This window comes from Cebus imitator, unplaced genomic scaffold (assembly GCF_001604975.1).
Source record: "Cebus imitator isolate Cc_AM_T3 unplaced genomic scaffold, Cebus_imitator-1.0 Scaffold139, whole genome shotgun sequence".
Lineage (NCBI taxonomy): Eukaryota > Metazoa > Chordata > Mammalia > Primates > Cebidae > Cebus > Cebus imitator.
The window spans coordinates 2,254,260-2,281,465 of NW_016107454.1; the positions used below are offsets into that span (position 1 = coordinate 2,254,260).

Here is a 27,206-nt window from a genome sequence, read left to right on the forward strand (position 1 = left end):
ATTACTTGGCAAAAATTTTACACTTAGTGAGCACAAAGAATTGTGTTGTCAATTCAGACTCATATTGATCAGAAATCTAATACAGCATCAAGCTTAATTAATAACCTCAAGAACATGAGCAATCAAACCAGGAATAGTACCAAAACACAGAGTATAGTTTCACAGATCCCATATTCTCTTTTCAGACATGTGATGTCAGGACTGAGTTGATGGAGTCTCTCTGGAGCATTTTGTTTTTACTTAGGGGGCAAATATTTCATAGGTAAAATATGGAAACCATGAACCAAGAGAGAAAAAAATAGATAAATCAGACTTTATCAAAACTGTTTAAATTCTTATCATTGAAAAGATTATTTCCTCACTGGGTAGAGATAATTTTTCTTATGAATCGTTTTTTTGGTACATTTCTGTTTTATATCACAGGGTTCTGCATGGGCTACAGAATATCCTTCAGGGACAGGTGCCTCATAACAATGCCTTTGATTCTGGGTGTGTCTCATAAGCAGTTCTAAGCCAGGGTCATTCTGTGAAGACTGTTCCACAGCTATGGACTCTCCTCAAGCTGGTATCATTAATCTATTTATGCAAAGGTCCAGTTATCACACATGGATATTGGGCTGAGTCCCCTGTCTTCTGTGATTTCTTCAAATTGGTCCTACAAGAAATCAGGTAAAAAATAGATCACAGCTGAGCTCATGTTTACCTTTGTTCTCTCTAAACCACCATCCATGATAAAACAAACAAACAAACAAAAACTCTCAGGAAACCGTGAGAAAAGAAAATGTCTTCAGGCTATCGAGGGATATACATGAAAAACCTTCAGATGTCAATATCCATGATGATGAAAGGCGGAATCCTTTACCCTTAAGGTCAGGAACAATGCTCGCCTGGCCTTTCTCACCACTCCTGGTCCACATGTCACTGGGAAATCGGTCAAGTGAAATAAAGAAAAGGCACATTGATTGGAGAAGAAAAGTGAAGCTTTCTGTTTCACAGTCAATACGATAATTGCTTTTTTTTTCAACTCTTAGCTAATCCCTACAAAAAACTCCTGGAACTAACAACTGAGTTTAACAAGGTTTCAGAATATTAACAACAACATAAAGGATGAATTGCATTTTTAAATACAAACAATAAACAAATAGAACTTGAAATAAAATATTTGGAATAGCATCAGAAAAAAAGTTAACATTTAGAGAATATTTGCAGAAATATATACAAAAGCTTTACAAGAAAATTAGAAAACATTGCTGCAAAATTTAAGAAGCCCAAAAAAATTACCTTTGGCCCTTAAAAATAAATCGTCATGTATCTTAAACCTAAATGTAAAAGCAAAAATCTATATAACTTCTGGAAGAAAACAGGAGACCAGCTTTTTATTTTTACTTAGAGGGAATGAATATTTCACAGGTAAAATCTGAAAAACATGAATCAAGAAAAAAAATAGAAAAATTTGACTTTATCAAAAATGCCTGAATATTTGATATTCAAAAAACATCATGTAAAAATGAAAATGAAAGCCGCAGAACAGGAAAACATATTCACAATACTGTACTTGATAATGAATTAACAGCCAGAATATAAAGAACTCTTACAACACAATAAGAAAGCAGCAATCCAACTTAAAATTGGGCAAAGGAGGTCAGTCGCGGTGGCTCACTCCTGTAATCCCAGCACTTTGGGAAGCCAAGGCGAGCGGATCACTTGAGGTCAGGAGCTCAGGACCAATTGGCCAGCATGGTGAAACATTATCTCTGCCGAAAACACAAAAATTAGCCAGGTGTGGTGGTGCATGCCTGTAATCCCAGCTACTCAGGAGACTGAGGCAGGAGAATCACTTGAACCCAGGAGGCAGAGGTTGCAGTGAGCTGATATTGCTCCACTGTACTCCAGCTTGGGTGCAGAACAATACAGTGTCTCAAAAAAAAAATAAAAAATAAAAAAATGGGCAAAAGAACTGAACAGATATTCATCAAAGGAGAGAGATTCTCAACTTAATTAGCAAAGAAATGAAAGAAATCACCACATTGAGATTCCACTCACGACCTGCCATAGCCATAGAAGGGCTAAACTTGAAAAGCCTGACAACACAAAGTACCCGTTGGAAACTCTCGTTAATCTCTGTTTACAATGTTAAATGGTGTAACTACTTTGGAAAACACTGTGCCACTGTCTTCTAAAGTAACCTGTACACTTTCTATAAGACGCTGCAATTTTGCTTCTAGATATTTACCAGGAAAAGTTGAAAATGCTCCACCACAAAGACTTGTACGTGCATGTTCCTAATAACTTTATTCATAAAACAAGAGTAGAAATAACCCAAATGCTTATCACCAGGTGAATGAATAAATGAATTGCAGTCCATGTACAAAATACAATAGTAAGAAATAAGAAGAAACACACGCCTGCAATCCCAACACTTTGGGAGGCCGAGGCAAGTGGGTCACTTGAAGTCAGTAGTTCAAGACCACCCTGGCCAACATGGTGAAACACCGTTTCTACTAAAAATACAAAAATTAGTGGGGCGTAGTGGCTCACGCCTTAACCTCAACTACCAGGGAGGTTGAGGAGGGAGAACCACTTGCAACTGAGAGGCAGAGATTACAGTGAGGCAGGATTGCACCACTGCATTCCATGCAATCCAGCCTGGGTGACAGAGGGAGACTTTGTCTCAAAGAAGAAAAACAATGAAAGAGACGCACTATTGGTATAGGCAACACTACACATAAGTCTCAAAAGCATTACTCTGTGCAATAGGAGTCAGACACAAAAGAGTAATGAAATAATTTTATTCACAGGAAATTTCCAACTTCACAAGGCAATCTACGATGACAGAAAGCATTAGCCCTGGATCTTCAATGATTAGCACTTCAGTAGAATCGGTGACTTGGTAGGGTAGAGCACAGTTAAAGACTCCAGATTCACTTGTTTCAGGATATTTTTGTGACTTTGGCTGTGTGCAATATTGCAGTTCATAAAATAAAGCTGGAAAGATAATTCTGAATGAGTTGAAAGAGGATCTTGAATTTAACAATGGCACATGTGTTTATTCTCGAAGTGATTGGCATTATTGGTTTTAGAAGAAGGGAAACACTTTGTGGACGTTTGCAACCAATTTTTTTATATTCACAATCACATTACTGTATTATAACCCATATGAGGAGTCCATTTCTCATAATGTTTTTCATGTTTAATCAATAACAAATATGTCCATTAGTATTTTTCATAGCACCCAAATTGTACTGGTAAAACATCAGAATAAAATTGTAGGAGAGTTTTCAGGAGTGTGTGTAACACAAATACTCATTGACACTAGACATAAGATAGGCCCCAGACCTGACCCAGCCGGTAAGCTAAGATAAAATCAATTGCTTGAGTGAATTTGTGTTAATAATCATATCCCTTATATATTAAAGGGTGTTCAATTAAATGATTGTCATGGTATTTTTTCCCATGAATTAACTTAAACACTAACTCAGTACATTCTATATGCAAGATACTATAGTTAGCCCTGTTTTATAAGACTTGACATTAACTGCTTCATGGAAATAATGTTTGAACTTCTCAGGATATATTACTATTCTTTTCTGAGATAAAATGTGCTCTTTGGGACATGTTCAGTGTATGAAAAATACTTAAATATTCATTAATTTCCTTCTGTCTACGATGTCATAGTAGACAACTTAAACCTCAGTACGATTACGTTGAAAATTTTTTCAGACTAGGAATGTGCATTATCAAAAGAATAAAATAAATGGAGTAGGCAAAATGATCTATTTTCAGAGGTGTAGCAATGGAAAACTCCATTCTTCCCACACTTTACACCAAATATTATAAATATGATTCTCTTTCCTCTTTAAATCAGCCAGGAAGCGTTCTGTCACCATGGCTATTCTCTCTCTATTCCATTTAGATGTCATTCAATTATAAATAGTTAAGGTAAAAATACACAAAAAGAGTTGTTCGACAGCGATTTTAACTCTACATTTATGGGAAGTATAATCACATGCGCATGTAAATATAAATTTAGAAACATCTCTGCCAACATGACCTAAATACATATTAAAGCATCTCATTTCTACATTGTCAACAAGTAATATAGCTTATGAAAAGGTTTTAAACCTTACTGATCTTTCCTTGAAATAAATATGAAGCAAACATTATATTATTAAACTCATTAATTCCAAAAATCATCCTGTCTCTATGGACCATTGCCCTGAAATTCTCCAGCTGTTACCCCAAGGAAGCATATTTGCATAACAAGGTGACACTTAGGAACCCACCACAAAATGTTAGCAGTATTAGTGCAGCCAGCAACATGGCAGCCATTATCTCAGGGTTGGTACATTTTCTGTTGTTGTCGTTCATTCCAGGTAATTTCTCCCTGTGGCGTAATAGAAAAACTCAGTATTTCAATAAACCTGATCTTCTTACCAAATGAAATCCTTTGTTTCTCAAATGGTGCTTACTCAGTGGTTAAACTATAGGAAATTCAGTCTTTAGCAGAAAAATAAACTATGAGAGGATAATTCAAGTTTGATGTTCTCATTGGCTTCTTTGCAATTTCTGAGGAGACCTACTCACCCACTGAGGCACGGCATCAAAATGAGAGCGCTGTGAGGGCAGTCAAGAACCCCACAGCTGAAGAATGGCAGGAGGAGACTCTTATTTCCTAGGTGGGGTATCCCCTTCTTTCTCAATGGCATTCATCAAAACACTGCCTTCTCCAAATTGTGGCTTATCCTTGACCCATCTCTCCTGGTCAGGGCTCACCATCTGGTGTAGCTCATCTATCTTTTTTGTATTGCCTTTAGCTCCTTCTTCCTTTCCTCTATTTTCCTCTCTGTGATTATTTTATACTTAAAACATCATTTTCATTTCTCACTTTTCTGCTAAAATAACTAACGTCAAGTACCAAATGGTCTATAATGTTAGATCTGGCCAATGTAAACCACCCAAAACCCAGGCTTACTAAATCAGTTGTTAGAAATCACACCAATTCATCTCCTTCTGGGCCAAAGTGCTTCCTCAAACTATTTAAATTTATTTTTAGTTCCACAATAAGCTTTTGCACTTAGTTTATATTACTAAATCATATTTGATATTTTAAGAATGTATTAATCTTTTATGTCACACCGTTCAAATTTCTACTAAATAATCAGTAATTCAATGTCAAGAAATATTGCTTGAATAAGTGATCTGATCCTCTGGTTTTTGAATCTAAGTTTTACTGGCTATCAAATCGATTTACTTGCTTTTATGTAAGTCAGGCAGTCACCCGAATGGGCTTCAGTATTTAGGCATGTAAACGTGAGGACTCAGTGGATGCCCTATTGTATCTGGTAATTTTATAAAGTGCTAAAATATAAGACACCCTCTAGTAAAGCCACATAGTACTTATTTGTACCATTATCAGTCATTTAAGGAAGTATCTGTGATATCCAAAACAAGGAATATAGGAAAACATTGCTCATGGGTACTTGTTTATGGATAATTTTTGTTGTTCTCCATACCAAACATAGTGAGACAAAATATTATTATATATACAATATATGACATATCATATATATAGAGAGATGATATATATCATATATGCTATATCATATATATCAGAAGATAGGCTCTGGATCTGCCAACCTTTGTAAATAACTTTATCAAACATAGTTCAATGCAAGAATCTGACACACACTGGATATTCTTCATGAAAAAAAGTGTTTTAAAACATAATTTGGGCAGACCTGAGCAATTGAAATGAAAAAGATATCAGCTGAATGACTTCTTTTGCAAGGGTGTTCAATCTTTTGGCTTCTCTGGGCCACATTGGAAAAACAATTGTCTTGGGCCACACAAGAGACGGTCTAAGGACAATTAGCCTCATTTTAAAGATCTAGGGACATAGAGGAATGATAAAATTCTGAGTTGGAAAGCAGCTGAGCAAACCAAAAGCCATTCCAAGTTCAGTGTTGTTTTCAGATTAACCAGTTTCTGGTAGTGTTGTCATGCCAGTGCATATCCATTTCTCCATTTGTGTAAGCCCAGTTTATGTCAGAACAAACAAGAACTATGAAAAGTAAGAATGGCATGATCATCAAGTTTCATTGAAAGAACACAGTTATGTTTGTTGGAGTTCATCCGGTATCCTCCTCATATTCCTTACTGTGGTGACAGTCTTTAGGTTCTGGGCCACAGGGCTGGCTAGCTACATGCAGAAAACTGAGACTGGACCCCTTCTTTCCACATGATACAAAAATTAACTCAAGATGGATTAAAGACTTAAATGTAAAACCCAAAACCATAAAAACCCTAGAAGAAAACCTAGGCAATATCATTCAGGACATAGGCGTGGGCAAAAACTTTATGACAAAAAAGCCAAAAGCAATTGTAACGAAAGTGAAAATCTACAAATGGCATTTAATTAAACATAAGAGCTTCTGCACAGAAAAAAAAAAAAAAAAAAAAAAAAAAAAAAAAAAAAAAAAAAAACAAAAAAAAAAAAAAAAAAAAAAAAAAAAAAAAAAAAACCTATCATCAGCATGAGAATGAACAGACAACCTACAGAATAGCAGAAAATAGACCATTTGACAGAGGTCTAATATCCAGAATCTACAAGGAACTTAAACAAACTTACAAGAAAAAAAATCCATCACAAACTGGGCAACGGATATGAACAGACACATATCAAAATAAGACATTTTTGTAGCCAAGAAAAATTTTAAAATCTCAACATTACTGATCATTAGAGAAATTCAAATAAAAATCACACTGAGATACCATCTCATGGCAGCCAGAATGGTGATTACTAAAAAGTCAAGAAACAATAGCTGCTGACAAGGATGTGTAGGAATAGGAACACTTTTACATTGTTGGTGGTAATATAAACTAGTTCTACCATTCTGGAAGACAAGACAGTGTGGTGATTCCTCAAGGATGTAGAACCAGAGATATCATTTGACCCAGTAATCTCATTACCGGGTCAATTTTATATACCCAAAAGGATATAAATCATCCTACTACAAAGAGACATGAACATGTATGTTTACTGCAGCATTATTTACAATAGCAAAGACACGGGGCCAACACAAATGCCCATCAATGATGGACTGGATAAAGAAAATGTGGCACATATACACCATGGAATACTATGCAGCCATTAAAAAGAATGAGCTCATGTCCTTTGCAGGGACATGGATGAAGCTGGAAGCCATCATCCTCAGCAAACTAATACTGGAACAAAAACCAAACACCAGACGTACTTACTCATAAGTGGGAGTTGAACAATGAGAACACATGGACACAGGGAGTGGAACAACACAATCTGGGGTAAGTGGGTGGTGGGGAGAGAGAAGGAGAGCACCAGGATAAATAAATAATGCATGCAGGGCGTAAAGCCTAGATGACAGGCTGATAGGTGCAGCAAACCACCATGGCACACATATACCTATGTAACAAACCTACACATTCTGTATTTGTCTCCTGGAACTTAAAGTAACATTAAAAAAAAAAAAGAAACGAAAAAGAAAAAAAGAACTACCAGAGGTTGGGTAATTTATAAAGAAAAGAGGTTTAACTGACTTACAGATCCACAGGCTGTATAAGAGGCATGGCTGGGGAGGTCATGTAAGTCAGGAAACTTACAATCATGGCAGAAGGGTGAAGGAGAAGAAAGCACGTCTTGACATGGTGGCAGGAGAGAGACAGAGCAAAGTGGGAAATGCCACACACTTTCAAGCAAGCAGATCTCCTGAGAACTCACTCACTACTGTGAGAACAGCAAGGGAACAATCTACCCAATGATCCAATTACTTCCCACCCCGTCCCTCCTGCAACATTGGGGATTACAATTTCACATGAGATTTGTGTGGGGACACGGTGCCAAACAGTATCAATTTCTATAGAGTAGTCCATAATGTTACATTGTTTCACAAGTGTCAGCATTCTGTACAGCGCTATTAAAAAATGAGACTCATGAGAGGATTTCCTTTTTAAGGCTGAATAGTAAGTATCCCATTGTGTCTATATGCCACACTTTCTTTTTATTCATTCATTTATGGACACTTAGGTTAATTCAGTATCTTGGCTGTTGTGAGTAATGGTGCAATGAGCATGGGAGTGTAGATATTTCTTTGACGTATTGATTTTGTTTTCTTGAATATATACCCAAAAGTGAGAATGCTGGATCATATGGAAGTTTTATGCTTTTAATTTCTTAAGGGACCCCCATGCTATTTCCAATAGTGGCTGAGATAATTTACATTCCAACCAATAGGGCACAAAGTTTCCTTTTCTCCACATTCTTGCCAGTGCTTGTTATCTTCCATCTTTTTGGTAATAGCCATTCTAATAGGCATGACTCATCTGCAGCAACATGATGAGCCTTGAGGACATTGAATTAAGTGAAATAAGTCAGGCGCAGAAGACAAATACTGCATGATGTCACTTATATGTGTTCTCTGAGACAGTCAAATTCACACAAGCAGAGAGTACATGGTAGTTACCTGAGGCTGGGGGTAGTGAAGAGCTGGAGTAAGGGGATATTGATCAGAGACTATACAATCTTAGTAATACAGGAGAAATAAGTTCAGAAGATCAATTGTACCACAAGGTGACTAGGGTTAATAACAATGTGTAATATACCTGAAAATTGCTAAGAGAGTAGATTTTTGGTGTTTTCATCACAAAATAAACATATGTACAAATAATGCACACTAGTGCCTTTGATTTAGACATTTCATAAGGTATACATGTACTAAAGCATTATGATACATATCACAGACACTCAATTTTTATTTTAAAAAAGCAAGCTCAGTATTTTTTTCTAGACAAACTGGTTGCCAAAGTCTTTCCATGAAGCCATAGTGTGGGTCGAGGGAGAGGTCCGAATGTGGCAGAAGTATGCAGTAAGTCTGGAAATCGATGAGAAACCAGGATGACTCAAGTCTACTAATCTATTTCAGTTCTAAAAGTTTGCATAGATTAAATATCCACACTGAAATCAAGCAATTATTTAGTTAGCCCTCCCACCTTCATGATATCAGGTGGATTTTGACTGAGGCAACTGAGGATTTATTCTGAGACTTGTAGGTAATATTGTCCTCGTTGGGATTAGGGAAGTTATTTCAATAGCAATATTGTGAGCGTCTTTTAGGACCTCCAGAGGATGAATACCACAGTGCTTCTGAGGGCACTGCTTTTCCACTCACAGATGTACTTCTCACCAGCTTTGTGAAAGAAATGCTGCCTGTATCCTCTCTGGGCTACAGTTACCAGATGCCTTCATGGAATCTCACCTATTTCCTGAAGGTGTTGTGTTTATTACTCCACAATAAAGCAAGGATATCTGAGTGTCAACCTCCAAAAATTTGTCACCTTAGAGTCTAGATTTCAACCAACAACTGAGAACAAACTGAGAACATGCCTAGATGTTTGAGCTCGCGTATTAAAACTCTTATCTCTAAGAAAAACATCTTTGTTTATAAATTGGCCTAATCTGAACTCATATTTCTTGTTCACTGGCATAGAACACTTGGAGCCCACTGGTATACATTTTCCTCAAGTTCCTCTGTGTCTGTGTGTGTGTGTGTGTGTGTGTCCATTTTACCCACAAGGAAACACTGGTATTGATATAATGTAATATTTTATGACAGAAGGAGGAAGAGTTTTTGGTGTTAACTTTCTTTCTTTCTTGGTCAGAGATTGTGTATATGTGCTAGGGTCATGCTGAGATCTGACAGTATTTGCAAATATGGGAACAAAAGAGAGAAGAAAAGGGTATTGCAAAAAGAGAATTGTTATAGTTTTTATGATAATTACTCTAGGTGAGGTCATTAATGAAACCTCTGAGTAATATAAGAGAGGCTTCATTAGACAGAGAAAGAGAGCTGGCTTCCACTAGCATGGGATAAACGTTGAGAGTAGATGTTAAGGGTCCTCTGAACTGTCTAAACCTATTGAGTTCAGCCTGTACAGTTTTCAGTTTCCCACCTGTTTTTATTCAATGCCTAGAGTTGCATACACATGGCATAAAGATGTTGTGAAATCAACCTCTCTTGTAGTGAAGCACCCAACTCGCTCACCGCGTTTGTGGAATGAGTGTTGGACAAGTTGATCTCTAAACTCCACAAACACACTATTATATATGCAAAAAATGAAGCATAAAGACTCAAAATTATATGACACTTAAACAAAAATCTACTCCTTTGAAGTCTTTGTTTAGGTAAGAGCATTTCATTTATCTGTTTTGAAAGTATTTATTTACCACTTATCGCTTATAATGAAATGTATGTAACATGCTGTTTTATCCATTATTTTTAAAGGCCTGTGGAACTATATCTATTGTATCTCAGAACACTAGAAAAACATAGAGCAGCAAAAGAATTTTAGCAAAAAACAATTTGATTAGAAGCAGATGAATAAAACATGGTAGTGCCACATAGATGCAAATCACCAAGTGCAGCTGATACAGCCTTCAATTGATCATATCTATCAAGAGTTCTCAGAGAAGGTAAAGTGGGATCTAAAATTAATATTTGCTTAACAGGTTTGCTTTATATTTTTGCAAGTTCCCTTATGTCAAAATGCCATGTTAAAGATATGCATTTTTCTATTACATTTCAGAAATCACCATACAAATGTTTGCCTTTTATTGAAATATGAATTGTTTTAATATACTTCTGAAGCTTAGATAAAATTGCTTTAAAGTATTGGAAAATATAATTTTAACATTGTTGTACAATACTTAAAAATAAAATCTTCTATCACCTCCTTCACTTACCTCCCTTCCTCACTCCATGGCCTTATGAGACATTCTGCTCCATATGATGAGTTAATTTTCTGTAGGGGAAATATCATTTATCTACAGGAGAATCTCTTGCTTATTTCAAATGTAGCATTAAGAAACTTAGTATTAAATAATGAGTTGTAAGCCTAGAATCTGAAGACAAACTGGAATCTAGATGTATAAAGAATGATCACTATATTTAGGAAGTCTAATTTCAGCAAAATCAAGGAATATTTAGTTAAAAGATACAGTTCTCCCAGAGACAGGATATAAACAACAAATCTTTCCTAATAGAGACCCCACATGCTATGTAATGGTCACATAATTAATCTTTGAGACTCCTAAAAAACTTATAGAGAAATTTTGAGGATTTAAAAGACATATTTAACGAAGAGTACTATTGTAATTAAAGGTTGGCACTTTATGTAATCAAAATATTCTAGCTTAAAATAGATTTGAGAATTAAAATTAAAAAAAAATAAAGTTCCCCACTTCTCTCCTATTGTGTTCTGACATGATTAACAAACCAGTATTTCCTTTCATAACATCACATGAAGACTATTTGACTTAGAACAGTTTTTCCTTATTATTCCTCCTATATTTATTATTTGAAAATGGCATTTTAATATTTTTCTTAAGACATCTCCATTCAATAATGCCTGATAGCTTGATAATATAAATCAAACATTTCACAATTATATTTTGTTCTATTTTGGTAATAAAAATGTAGAAGAAAATCAAGAATAGCATTGTTGTGTTAGAAGGAGGTTGATGTTTACTAAATCAGTACTATTTTTCTTTTGGAGAAAATATAGTGCTGTCTATATTCGGCTAAAAATTAAAATATCAAAACTATAAAATAGGACATCACCATCAATTTAAAAAGTATTAGTAAATTTCAGGTGACAATAGTAAATATTTGTGTTAAAAATTACAAAGAAAGTTATTGGTAAGAAGTTCTAACAGTTAAGTGGTTAACCAGATGCACTTCAGGAAGCTGTATGAAATGAATTTGATGGGTCTATATTATTTATAATGTAAAAAATAGACACTTTTGGAAATACAAGGCCAGTATGTTAACAAAATACAGTCTGATGTTTCCTAAAGTGTTCTGACTTTCTTCCAAGAAGGAATCTGCATGTGTGGTACACCTGCATGTGTGGTACAGCAGCATGTCTGGTACACCTGCATGTACGCAGCTAAGCATGTGTGATGTAGCTGCATTTGTGCACAGCTGCATGTGTGGTATAGCTGTTGCCACCTCAGGCGTTTGTGTCTGCTCATACTACAAAGCTGAGGAAGCAAGATTTAAATAGACAAAGCACCATGTTAAAAATAAAAGTCAGCACATTTGAAAAATAAATATATAAAATGAGCTCAAAATGCTCTTAATCCTAAATGAACAAATTCCAATGTCACAGACTTTTCTTTTTGGCTTAATTTTTCTTAAATAAAACACCTGCACCGCATAAGTTCTGTCATGCCCATTTAACTATTATGGTATTATTTTCTGATGAAAAATATACAGAATATATTGAGTACTTAATATGCGCTAAATGCTATTTTAAGCATTTTATATTGTACTATCTCATTTAATCCTCTCTCTCAGAATTAGACAACATCATCTTCATGTTACAGAATAGGAAATATTGTTTGGAGATATTAAGTTTTTTTTCTAAATTCACAGAGTAAGTAGTAAGCATAGAAGTCAAATTTTAGGGTCTCTGACTTCAGGTCTTCAGATTCCATTTTTTTAAGCATTATATTATGATCTCTTTTTCCTAAATGACTCCATTAATCTCACAATACTGCATGAGTGAAATGTTCAATGCACTCTTTTAGCTTGTTTTGTGGTGCCACAGCAAAATACCTGACACTGGGTAATTTATGATGAACAGGAATCTTTGGGCTCACTATTGTGGAGCCTGGGAAGTTTAAGATGAAGCTGAACGAAGTTGTGCCAGCATCTGGCAAGGGTAAGAGATAGCAGGAAGGCCAGGCTCACGCTTTTATAACTGCACGAATTCCACAGAGAGGTACCGATGGTTTAGTCACCTCGGAAAGGCCACCTCTTAATGTCATCACAATGGCAATCCGATGTCAGCCTGAGTTTTGGAGGGAACAAACATTCAAACCACAGTACACACATTTTTATTTTATTTTTTAATTGCAGTAAAATACACATAACATGACAGTTCCCTGGTCCAAGTCCTAGTAATGGGAGTGAGGAATTTTCAAGATGATAGCAGCCTTGCACTACAGAGGCTGCCTGTATCCTCAAGGGAGATCTGGAGCCAGGAATGCAAGGCCATGTCCCATCAAATTCCTGACCTATAGAACATGTCAAAGACAATACATTATTTCTGTGGCAGGTGTGGTGTAGCTGCATAGATGATATAGCTGCATGTGTGGTATAGCCGTATGTGTGGTACAGCTTTCCACCTTCATGGAATGTGACTAACAGCCAAGGAGCAGCAAAATCAAAATAAATCATCTCATCCCCATCTCAGCGTCCTCAGAAATTCCCTCAATACTTCCTTTCTGTGGTTTGGTAGCGTGAAACAGAGTCATATCATTTAAAGTCACATAATTTTAAAGTGATTTGTTAGATAGCACCAGATACCTTTAAAAATCCATCACATTTGTTTTTTGGTCTCTGTAATAATCATGTGAGATGGTCTAAGGACAATTATCCTCATTTTAAAGATTTAGGGACTTAGAGGAATGATAAAATTCTGAGTTGAAAAGCAGCTGAGCAAACTGAAAACCATCCTAAGTTCCGCGTTGTTTTCACGCTACTGAATTTCTGAGTGTTGTCATTGCCAGTGCACATCCACTTCTCCGTTTGTGCAACCCCAGGAGTTTATGACAGGCAAACAAGAGCTCTTGGAAGTAAGAATGGCATGATCATCAGGCCTCATTAAAAGAGCACAGTGGGCTGGGAGCAATGGCTCACGCCTGTAATCCCAGCACTTTGGGAAGCCAAGGCAGGCGAATCACAAGGTCAGGAGTTCAAGACCAGCCTCACCAACATGGTGAAACCCCCCATCTCTACTAAAAATACAAAAAATTAGCTGGGTGTTGGGGTGCATACCTCTAATCCCAGCTACTCAGGAGACTGAGGCAGAGGGAATCTCTTGAGCCCAGGAGGTGGAGTTTGCAGTGGGCCCAGATTGTGCCACTACACTCCAGAATGGCCTACAGAGCAAGGCTATCAAACAAAACAAAACAAAAGAGCATAGTGATGGTTGCTCCTGTTCAGCCAGTATCCTCCTCCTATTCCTCACTCTGGTAACAATCTTCAGCTTCTTAGCCACAGGGCTGAATGTATGATCTAGACTGTAGCCTCCTTCAGTGGACACACATGGTCTAAGGCTAAGCCTCATTGGAGGTCTTCTAGAGAGTTTTCCAAACTAGAACCAGTGGAGTAGATCTATTTCGTCTTCACTTGTGAAGCTAGAAGTTGAGAAACCACAGTGTCTGCGGCAGTGCTCACTGCCATGCAGTCTTCCACCTTCAGGGAGCATGACCGACAGATAAGCGACAGAAAACTCGAAATAAATCATCTCACTGCCAGGTTCAGAATCCTCAGAAATTTCCTCAATACTTCCTTTCTGCAGTTGGTAGCATAAACAAAGAAACCTTGCCTTTGATAGCTTAATCATTGCTTTCACTTCTAACCAAGATTCTGGAACAAAACAAATAGCTTCTGTATGTGGAAATATTCCCACAAATCAGTCATGGTGAGAAGTGCTTCCACAAATAAAACATCTTTGAACCCTAATGACAACTATGCAAAGAAAGTTTTATTGTTATCTATTAATAGTAACAACAACGCAAAAATAAATATTGTTATACATTTATTTCTATATGTTATTGTTATATATTGTTATATATTCAGGTGCATGTGACTGAAAAGGATGGATTAAGAAGGTTTCCACACAGTTGATAATCAGCTGAACCAGGCTGTAAACACAGATATCTCTGACCTCGATACCCATGACTTGAGTGTAGTAATAGCGATCCCAGTTGAATCTGAAACAGATCCACACACTTAAAATACTGAAGTAAAAGAGATGAACTAAATACTAAGCTTTAAAGAATGCTTTGTAAGCAGTGTCCACGTGCAAGTTTTCAAAGAAGATCTGTTGGAGACATTGGTCATGCTTCATGTTCACCAAACACATCAACTCTACAGGATGTCCAAAGAGATTGCTCCGACAACATACCAACCCCAGCATACAAAGCCATGATAACACTAGGAAACAGTTTGGTGCTCTGGAAGCCCTGCATGATCCAAGGCAAAAAGAAAACAGTGAAAATGAAATTGCTGAAGTTCACATGCATTAACAAAATTGGGTATTTTTACAACACTCCTCTGTCTTCCAAAATATTTTTAGTTTTGTTATATTTTATTACTGTTTATACTTTCTTGAAAGGTTTTACGGCCACAGCTCTGCATTCAAGGGAATTAAATTGCCATATTTTTTCTTGTTTTATTTCTTTTATTTTTTTCCAAATATCTATAATGCTGATGTATTACTAAAACCTCATTTCAGAAAATGTTCGTCAAAAACCAGGATATTGATTGCCAGGCAATAGCAGGAAGTTTGTGAAATAAAGCAGCATGGTGCTGAAGTAGTCATTAAGAAAATGGTGCAGATTTGTTACAGTTCTTTCAGTAAATGGTCCCTTCGAGTTTTGTCACCCATTTTTAGAGAAATCAAATAAACGTAATCATCAAATTTTACCAAATGGGACCAAGCCCTTTTTGAGCTTGGATCGCCTTCACCTTTACTCTCTCCCAGCCTGCAGGCTTTCTTTTCCTTTTCATTTTTTTCATTCTTCACAAACCAGATATGCCAACATTTTGTTATTATTTATTATTACTGCATTCGAAAAAAGTTAGAACTCTTTAGAAAGTGCCGGAAAAGGCTTTCAAAGGCCTTCAAGCATTTTGCAAAACCTCTGCTCCCTTAATTCAGAAATCTGTATATTAAGGAAAATTATATGTTTCTGTTTGATTTACATTTAAAACCTTAACCAGCATTTTTGTAGGACCTGTCTGATATATTGAGCTGTGTATTTATTTTCATTGCAAGATTGTTTCATCTTTAAGCATTATTTGCTGACCCAAAGGAAGAGGAAAGAACAGTATGGCTTTTGTCACAGATGCCGAGCCTGGGCATTTTGAATTTGTTATAGACTACTCCAACTCTGCTTTAAACCTTAATAGACTTATAAACACCAAAGGAAGGCAGGAGATCTAGCATAAGAACTTTAGAAAAATGGAAAGTATTTTAATAGCAAGGAGTTTCTACTGTGTAAAAGTTTACATTAGCAGGAAGCTGTCCATACGAGTCACAATCTTTATTTAGCCAAGGTTACAACTGAGAGTAATTCAAAGAGCGACTTTTGAAGTCATTTATGGCGCATGAAGTAATCTACATCTCCACACCTACTCAGCATGCTCAATTGTCACTGCTTGGCTGATAAAATATTCTTATTATACCAAACAGTGTACAAACAGGGATGCTAATACCAATGTTTTCTCATCCTTCGTCTCTAGCCAATCACGAATCCTTTAAAACTTGAAAAACATTTTCTGTTATTTTTTCCGAGGATAAACAGAAAATATTTCATCTCAGGTAAAAATGTAAGTGGAGGTCTCTAAATCTCAAAAAACAGAACAAAACAAAACAAAACATAAATTCCAACCAGGCAAGCAAAAAATAATTTTAAAAAAAGCTTTTCTGTCTCCTGAGCCATTCTGATTCACCTGTGCACCCAGCAGATGTAAATCCATGAGTGGATTATGATATTGATCCTGACTCTGAGCATCTGTGAATTGATTTTAAGAAAAGTAAATTATATTAACATACATAAAAACTACTCTGAAATACAAATATTCTATATCTATTATTTAGAATACCGATAGTCTAAATAATAGATATTTATTATTAGATTTTTTAGAAGACCTATATTCTAAATAATAGTGAAGAAAAATAAATTGCAAGACCATTGTGTGGACTCTCTGAAATCTAAGACAGGAGGTGAAGGGTAAATGCATACCTGTGCAGGCCTGGGGAAGTAAGCAGAGTGGCTGAGAGGTGGCACCAAGCACAGTGCTCAGTCCAAGCCCCCATAGCCACCCCCGAAGCCTGGTCCTAGCCCATCTAATACAAGTGCACATGACTAGTTAAGCACTAGTGGAACCTGGTAGTTAACAGTTGATTTTGCCGAATCCCGTTTTTCTTATTCCAAGTCCAGTGTATTGTCCACTACCTACTTCATTCCAAGTTTGGAAAGGAATGTCGCTATGTTGAAATTTACTTTAAGCTTGTCAGATAGAAATCCTCCCATGAGTGCTTGAACCTCTAAGCAGCTTAATCCCTGACAGAATTAAGATGATCTGCACTTAATTTTTCTAGGATGAAGTTAGCAAAATGCTTTCTGGAAAAAAATATCTGGAGATTTTTCTACTAAAAAGTTTTTAATAGAAAATATGAAAGATTCTGTCAAAAATTACGTGATGCCCTGAGAGGCAAGAGCAATAGTAAGGCTATCAGTGATCCAGTTATTAGCGTTATCAGAGATTTAAAAGTAATCATGATCAAAATGTTCCAGAAAACCACGAAGAATTCCACTAGACCTCTGAGATTATAAAAGAGAAAGAAATGTGTATTCAAAAACTAAAGCATGTCATAAATTGAAAGTAAAAACATGCATATGGGTCTATCAGCATATTTGACTATCCTGATGACAGTTAGTAGAAAATGTCCAAATCAAGTATAGAAAGACAATAAAAAAAGGGAGGAAGAAAACAGGGGTAAAAAAAAGATTAAAGATACATAAGGCTTTGTGAAAAAGCGTAACATTTTGTAATCTTGGAATGTTAGAATATAACAGAATGAAGCAGAAATAATATTTAAAAGTCTTTGCCTGCAAAGAAACAGTAGGACCTATGCTTAACTCCCCACAGAATGAAGAAAGCATAATGACAAAGGAATGACAAATGTAAAGTTCTGAAAGAAAGTAACTGATGATCTGGAATTCTACATCTGGTAAAAATATTCTTCAAAAATGAAGACAAAAAACATTTCCAGAAAAAGAAAAATGAAAGATTTTATTGCGAATAAACCCATGCTAATATAAACCCTGCAAGGAGACTTTCACTTAGAAGTATCTTTCTTAATAAAGGTATAAAAATGCATGGTAGAGGGCCAGGTGCATTGGCTCACGCCTATAATCCCAGCACTTTGGTAGACTGAGGTGGGCAGATCATGAGGTCACAAGTTCGAGAACAGCCTGACCAACATAATGAAACTCCATCTCTACGACAAATACAAAAATTAGCCAGGTGTGGCGGCACGGGCCTGTAAATTCCAGCTACTTAGGAGGCTGAGGCAGTAGAACCCAGGAGGCAGAGGTTGCAGTGAGCACAGACGGCACCACTACACTCCAGCCTGGGCAACAGAGTGAGACTCTGCCTCAATAAAAGAAAAATGCTTGATAGAATTAGGGGGTAATTCAAATATGTCAGCAATGATATTAACTATTAAAAAGTATAAAATACTTCAAAAAGACAATAATTGATAGACTATATTAAAATAAAAACTTTATACTGCTTTTAGGACACAAATTAAACATAATGACCTCAACAGATTGCAGATAAGAAAATGGAAAGTTTATGTCAGATATTAATCATTAACAGGAGATATAATTAAGGTAATAGATGAGTAGTCTTGAAGGCAAGAAGAAATTCCTAATGATGAGAAGATATTCCATAAGAAATATATAATAAATTTAAATTTATAGGTAACTAATGATATAGATTCAAAATATATAAAGCAAAATTTAAATAACTAAAATCGACGTAAACATAATCACAAGTCAAAGAATATATCATACTGTCTTAGGAGCTAATTTAATAAGTATTCAAAATAATCATTAAGAGTGTAGAAAATATAAATGACGTGATTCGTAAACTTGATCCAGTTGACATGTAGAGTCTAATAAGACTGCAAACAGAAGTCTTATTAGCAATTACATCATTAGTTATTATTAATAATTAATTACATCATTAATTATTATTAACAATTTAATAATCATTGAGCCATCAAACTATTAAAAAACATAGGCAACCTTCATAATCTCAGATTCAGCAATTAATTACTATATTTCACACCAGAAGTACTAACAACAAAAGAAAATTAATAAATTGGACTTTATAAAAATTAAAGATATTTATGTTTAAAGGCACTATCAAGAAATTAAAAACATTCCCGTAGAAAGGGTGAAATTATTTACAAATCATATATCTGATAATTGAATTGTATCCAGGACATACAAAGGCCATATACAATTCAGCATAAAAATGAGCAAAGCAGTTTGATAGACATTTCTCCAAAAACATGAATCTGCTAATAAGCATATGAAAAGATGCTTGACATCTTCAGTCATCAGAGCAATGCAAATCAAGAGCACCATGACAAACCACCTCACATAATCTAGCAATACGGTAATAAAAATCACAGACCAAAACCAAGTGTTAGTCTGGGTGTGAGGAAGCTGAAATCGTCATGCACTGCTAAATGGTGCTCTTAGAAAAACACTATGGTAGTTCCTGAAAATACTTAGCACAGAGTTAGTATATTACCTAGCCAGCAGTTCCACTGCTAGTTCAAGAAATATGCAAACATATGTCCACACAAATACTTGCACACAGCTAGTGTTAGTATCATTATTCATGAAATCAAGAAGTGAAAACAACCCAAATATCACTCAAAAGTGAATAAAGGAAAAACGGTAAATCTATACAGTAGAGTGTCATTTGACATTGAAAAGGACAGGCTGCATGAACCTTGAAAAGATTATGCTAAATGAAAGAAGCCAGACCTAAAACCCCACATGTCGTACGATTCCATTTATATGAAATATCCAAAATAGGCAAATCTTTAAGGATAAATACTTGATTAATGGTTAGCTAGTTTTGCTGGGGGAACAAACGGAAAGTGATTGCCAGAGGTTGTAGAGTCAATGAAATTGTTTTAAATGATATTGTTTTAATGGTTACATAACTGCCTATATTAAATTATTCTATTGTAACTGTAAATAGGCTAATCTCAAAATACATAAATTATATCTCAACATAATTGTTTTTTAAAAGAAAAGTAAAAACTCATATAATAATGTACCTTTACAATATGAGAGATAAGAAAAAGACGGATAAAAAGGAGAAACTGGAAAATCTATCATGCCAGAGGTTTTTATTCATTCTTTCATTAATTGATAGAATGTATGTAGAAAAAAACACTTAGATATAGTAGATTTGAAACAACACAATTAATCGTCTTGGTAAAGTAAATATATACTACACATCTAATGATTGGGAAGTGAATATTCTTCAGAAGCACACAAAGGAAATTTACAAAAAGGGGCTACTTATCAACGTATAAATCGACATTTTAATGTCACTATTATTCAGTGCACACTCTCTGCTTTCAAATATCTATTTCTAAAACAAATAATCTGATCTTCTAGTGTATATAGAACTCCAATGAATGGCTTTTTGAAACACATTTTTTGGACCCAGCCAAATTTCTGCCTTAGAAAGTGTAAGATGAGGCCCATATTTGCATTTCTAGCAAGTTCTCAGATGATGCTTATGTTGCTAATCTAGGAGGCAGGTTTTAAGAAACATAGCTCTTAAATATGCACTCACAAATTTAAAAACACACTTCCAAATATCACATATTATGTGTGAAGCAATTGAAATAAAAAATACTTTAAAATACATAATAATAAAAGTGCTACCCACCAAAAAAGCGGGGATACAACTAAGGAGTGTCTTAAGTGTATATTTAAAGCAAACATACTTATATTGGAAAATAAGAATGGCTAAAAATTAATGAGTCAGGCATCCAGTACAGGAAGTAAGCAAAATAGCCACAGAATAAACTCAAAGATGCAGAGGAAAGGAAGTAATAAGCATGAAAGCAGAGATTCATAAAATAGAAAACAAAGGAATAATTGAGCTCATTCATAGTGCCAGATTATTTGTTTTTGAAAGTGTAATAAAAAGGATAAACCTCTGGCAATAATGCTGAAAGGAAAAATAAAGAGAAAAGGTGCAAATAGCCAATATTAGAAATGAAAATGAATTTCTCTTATTTCATTCTTTAAGTTTCTTTTTGTGTTGATTTTCTTCCTGTTTTATGTCTTGCCTTCTCTTTGAATGATTTTAGTAACTCTGTGTTAAGCATTTTGAGGAGCTACCATACTAAAATGGGAATTATCACTGCATGTAATAAGACTAAAATGAAAACAGACTATTATGAAAAAATGTAAAACCTAGAAAACAGAGAAAATTTTCTTGAAAAGTATAAATCTCAAAACTGATTCAAATATTAGAGATAATGCATAATAAAAAACTTTTAGAAAACTACAAGAAAAGCACTTCAATAATCAGATGAAGGAATTACAGAAGACATATGAAATAATAAAACTTAAAACAAAATTATTAATAATTATATTCAGAAACAATACCTGTTTCCCAGTTTCATCATACCTGTTAAAAAAAAAGTTACCAAAAAAAAAGGATCGATCACAAAAAATGAAGAAAATAAATTCTAAAGTGTATCATTGAGTTCCTAGAAATAAATAGTATAAAGCAAAAAAAAAAATTTATATATATGTGTGTGTGTGTGTGTGTGTGTGTGTGTGTGTGTCTTCCAGTAAGGAAAGGAAAAAGAAAAATATATAAAATGTGTGAGAATTAAAAAGGGAAAAAAGAAAATGGTCATTATTCACACATAATATGATTGTTTATGTAGTAGTTCCAAAAACTTCTACAAACAAATCTCTAGAATTAATATTGGAAATTATGCTAGGTTACACACTATAAGATTCATACTTAAAGGTAATAGAATTTTTACACTGAAATAGCAAACATGTCACAAGCTTGGAATTTATAATAGAAAAATATATTTGTAACTAACAATATATTTTAAAAACATATGTGTAAATTTACTCTGGAGAAGCATGAAGCTTTATCTTGAACACGTTAAAGGAAGTCCATATACAGTTATAGGTAAAATAGGCATATGCATAAACAGCCATAACACGGGAGAGATACCAGTTTTTCCCAGACTGACCTGTGTATTCAACTGCATTCCACAAATACTCTGTTTTTCATTTGCTTTTTTCGAGGGAGTTTGTTTGTTTGTTTTTGACGGTATCAAGTAAGCTGATTCTAAAACAAAGCTACAGAAGTTAACAATAGGCAAGATATTTCTCTGGATTTCAAACTCCTTATCCTGGAGTTTAGGAGTTCACGTCTTACAAATCCAAATTATCATTTTTTTTTCCTTGGGGAATGCTGGGCAGCTCTCTGCTTTCTCTGTATTCTCTCTCCATATCCTTCACAGCATTCACTGTGCAATCTCTTGTATAATGGCTGTTTTTGTATCTTTCTTGCCATATCTACTTGATTATGAATGTTTCATGATAAAAGACCACCCGTAATTATCACTGAATCTTTTATAGAAGACTTGCCCTCACTCACCTGTGTTCAGGAAATGCCTACTGCGTGCTTGGCCTTGTTCTGAGTCTTAGGGACACAAAAGTCTACAAGACATGCAAAGCTTCTCTCTTGGGAACTTATATTCTAGACGATTTAATGAATAAAGGGATACAGATTTAAACACCAAAGAGGAAAAATTATTTTGCTCTAGAAGATATCAGACTAGTAAATGTAATAAAACATATACAAATTGTGCTTCCTAAAAATATTAACATTAAATATAATTAGAATATTAGAATGTTAAAGCAGAAATTAGCTCAGATATTATTTAAACAGGTAACTTCCATTTTGATGATGAAACAAAGCCTCAGAGAGCTTCAGAGGATTTGTTTTGTTTTAGGGCATTTGACTCTGGATATTTTTTCATTTGGACTAAAATTTATATTTTGGAGGAGTGAACTTAAATGAACCCATTTAACTGGGTATTTTTTCATTTGGACTAAAATGTATTTATTGGAGGAATGAACTTAAATGATCAATACAGTCAGGTAGTCAAATCTTGCATGAAAGGGTTGAATTTCATTATCAGTGTCTGTAGGATGATTGATCTTATTCCCATGTGAGGCTGCAGTGTCGCTTGTGTGCCTGACTGAGAGAAGACCGTCAAACGTGCTCATCAAAGGCTGCTAACAAAAGGCTCTTCGGCTATGTTGGATCAGTTGTACCAGAAAAACAGGAATGCTACAACCTCTTTGAAATAAGTCAAGAAGCAGAAAAAGTGAGGTCTTTCACTAAGCTATATCTAGCCAGGCACGGCCATGTGTACCTGTAGTCCTAGCTCCTCGGGAGGCTGAGGCAGGAAGATCAGTTGAGCACAGGAGTTTGAGGCTCTGTGAACGTGCCTGTGAAGAGCCACTGCACTCCAGTCTGGACAACATAGGAAGATCTGTCTATTAAAAATAAGTGTTTAAAAAAAATATGTGTCTGAAGAGAGGGTGTGAGAACCAAGTTACATAAAAATGTCCTAATTCAAATGCAATCTGAATGACTGCCTCCGGTCCAAGCAGGGCAGGGAAGACCTCCCTTGTGTCATTCACTAGAGCAGAGCCTGAGGCCTTCGTAGATGCATAGTTCCTGCCTAGCCACCACTCAGAGAACTGCATAATTCACTAAGAGGGTGAAATCTGCTCTAACTGCTTTATAAAATTTATCCCATATGCATTTATTTTCCTAAAAATTCCTTGAATATTTGCGCAGATTCTTAAAGCAGATGAAAAAAAAAACACAAATCATTGTTTGTGCAAAAAAATCATATTTACTGTTAAATTTGGTTTATTATGGCTAGCACTTCTAAGTACAGACATATTTTCTGAATTATTGAAGCACAGTATAGTGCCCTACATATAAAGTTCTTTGCTTTGTAATATTATATGAGAACAGTTAAAGTGTTATTCAAGCAGTTTAGAAGTATAAAAATATAAAGAGAATTTCTCATAATTTCTAAAATCAAGTGTAATAATTGTTAGTCCTTATCTAAATTGTTACTAAAATGCCTATCTAAAAGTTTTTCATAACGAGCTCAATCATTTTCAAGATTATAATTTATCTCTGAACATCATATATTAAAACGAGATCCTCAGTACCAAATGTGATCAAGTTTAATTTAAAAATATCTCATTAATTTGCAGTAATGAGATGTAATGAATATTTATGGGAGGTTTTTATCTGTACCTATTAATTTGCCATGATGTGTTACTGATAAACTAGTCCTCTAAGCTGAAACCAAGAGATGTCAAAGTGAAAAGCATATAAAATAACGTTCAGTAACCACCACTTGAGATTCCGACATTTGGTGTAAAAGGTAATACGTTTTCTGCAAATGAAAGTTTACTGTATAATGCGCTGAATACACCACAGGGAGTGAAGTCATTTTCTCTGCACACACAGTTTATTACTTTTGAATATCATTTCTCTCCTACTTCACCAATAAGGCAGAACAACGGTGTTCCCCTGCAGCAGAAACCAATTGTCTTCACTTCTCGATATTAGAAAAAAGGTCATTTGTATTGCAGATGAAATGAAGTGGCAGATCTGCAAACCACCGGCAAGTTTCGTTGAAGGGTTTGAGGATGTACTGGTCCTGGCTCCACACTGGTCTGATGTTTTGGCTGAGCGCACTCGGTGGGACCACGGCTGTGCTCTCCTGCTTGTCACTGTATCACTAATGGTCACTGAGCACATTTCCTTGCACAGTTTCCAATGGTGTCTTCATGTGCCTCAAAGCAGAAAACTACAATGAATTATTTACTCACACTAGTTTATTCCACAGAAAGGTGAATTTAAACATATAGTCATCTGCACATTTTCCTGATTGATGAATCTTGAAGAAAACTCCTTCCGAAAGACTGAAGTCTTAATTCCGGCTATTATCAGTTTAAAACAGACTAGCCTTCAACTTAAGTCAACTTAATCACAGCCCAAATGCAATTTTTATGTCCTAACCAATAATTGTGCCCAGAGTCACAATTGTGCCCCCTAATTCTATCAAGCATTTTTCTTTTATTGAGGCAGAGTCTCAATAGGGGGTAATTCAAATATGTCAGCAATGATATTAACTATTAAAAAGTATAAAATACTTCAAAAAGACAATAATTGATAGACTATATTAAAATAAAAACTTTATACTGGTTTTAGGACACAAACATAACAAGAAGTTTTAAAACTATGGTCTTCAGGACATAAACATTTTGTGATAATGAGGGACATTTTCACATAAGTCATCAAGACCTGAATTACTGACTGTGAAGCAGGGGTATTTCAGATCATTAATCATGAAGCAAATTAAGAGATCCATATAGTAATTTATTTTTACTTTGGCTTTGGAATAGTATAATCTATTAGAAGGAACTTGGTATTAATTTTAAAATTATAATAAAGCAGAGTAAAAGCTTTTTAATTTTTAATTTTGTAGTATAAATGACCAAAAACTCCTTTTATTTTCAAATAAAAAGACAAAACTATTGATTTAATTTAGATTTCAACAAGTAAGTAGAAATCTTAAGATTAGTTTAATAACCCATAGAAAGACAAAATTAGGGTACAGAGCACAAAAACCAATAAAGAAAATGGCATGAGGGAGAAAAAAAATCATTCAAAGAGAAGGCAAGACATAAAACAGGAAGAAAATCAAGACAAAAAGAAACTTAAAGAATGAAATAAGAGTAATAATAATGAAATAATGAATGAATAATAATGAAATAAGAGTAGTAATAATTAAGTAATTACATTGGATAGGAATGGACCAAATCATCCTATTAAAGAAAAATTTTGAGGCCGAGCTTGGTGGCTCACACCTGTAATCCCAGCACTTTGGGAGACCAAGGTGATCAGGCGGATCACCTGAGGTCAGGAGTACAAGGCCAGCCTGGCCAATGTGGTGAAACCCCATCTCTACTAAAAATACAAAAATTAGCCTGGCATGGTGGCACCTGCCTGTGATCCCAGCTTCTAGGGAGGCTGAGGCAGGAGAATTGCTTGAACCCAGGAGGCAGAGGATGAAGTGAGTCAAGACCACACCACTGCACTCCAGCCTGAGCAACAGAGCAAGACTCTGTCTCAAATAAAGTGTATAAATAAAATAAATACAGGAGAATTTTGGTAGACATACTTAAATCTAAAGAAAAAACAATTAAATTTATTATGGGCAAATGGCAAACATAACAAACAGAAAAACAACCCAAATGAAGCAGCTGTATTATATCAGGCAGCAGAAAATATCAATGGGGTTAAACAGTGATGTTTTCTAATGATAACACTTTCAACAACACAACAAGATTTGATACTAAGCTTGTCTGCACTCTTAAAATAGATCTTCTTATAAGGTAGAAACCATAAGAAAGTAGGTAATTTATAGTAGCAATAACACAAAATTTAAAATAAGAATAAACATAAATTTGTAAAATTATTGTGATAGAAACATTAGAATACTGAAAAAAGATAAAAATACATAAAAACAAATGATGAGATTTCTCATATAACATATAAGAATATATGTTAAAGTTATATAAGAAACTGAGATTTACAGTTTCAGAAAGAAAAACAGATAGAGATATAATAGCACATAAGAAGTTAAGAAAATACCCTGAAATGTTAAATTTAAATTGGAAATGTGATTGTGTGGTAAGGATCTTTTATTAAAAATAACTCCAGCTCTATTTGCTGGAAGACCCTAAAAGACATAAACTTCAGAAGTAGTCAGAACCACTAGTATGTAATCACTATTTCTAAATACAATTTTCCAATAAAGGAACTAAAAAACAATTGGAGAAATTCTAAGACAGAGGACAGAGTTATCCTAGAACGTCTTGTGCCAGAAAACAGCAAGATACAAAAAAGACCAAGGGGGGTATGTTTAAAGCACAGAAGAGTTAGATTAAAGTTGCTTCTATTGGCCAAATATGGGATACATCAACATCAAAAATGAATACTCACGGTAATTTATTATACCACATTGAATCCATAAAAAGCCATGTGTTTATGACGATGTGAGGCTGGGGTGGGTGGAGAAAGCACATCATTTGACATCGTTATTGGTGACAACTAAATGTTTTTCATGCGCTTTAGGTAGAACTATTATAGTTCACCCCCAGTTCATGAGGAAAAGATTACTCTTTTCAGAATGGAACTAGTCCATAAATGTGGAAGAAGCCAGAAAACACCCTCTTTCAACTTGAAAGAAAATGATTGATTCAGTCAACAATGATCAATTATTAACGGACACTAAAGTCATTTTCTGAACACTTGTTCAGATACTTCCACGGTTCCAAAGGTTAGTCCTACTTGTGAATTGGAAAGGAACACAAAACAAAAAATTCCATTATAATTAAGCTTCCCAATCTTCCCCAA

The 27,206-nt window shown here is 35.0% G+C and overlaps 1 long non-coding RNA gene across 1 annotated transcript; it reads right to left on the reverse strand.

Moving 5' to 3' along the window:
• Window positions 1-252: 252 nt before the first annotated feature.
• LOC108313561 lies at window positions 253-27,006 on the reverse strand. Its single transcript, XR_001829130.2, has 3 exons — window positions 26,793-27,006; window positions 16,557-16,618; window positions 253-655 (listed from the first exon to the last, which is right to left on the reverse strand). It is a non-coding gene; the product is annotated as an uncharacterized LOC108313561 (long non-coding RNA).
• Between the last annotated feature and the right edge of the window lie 200 nt (window positions 27,007-27,206).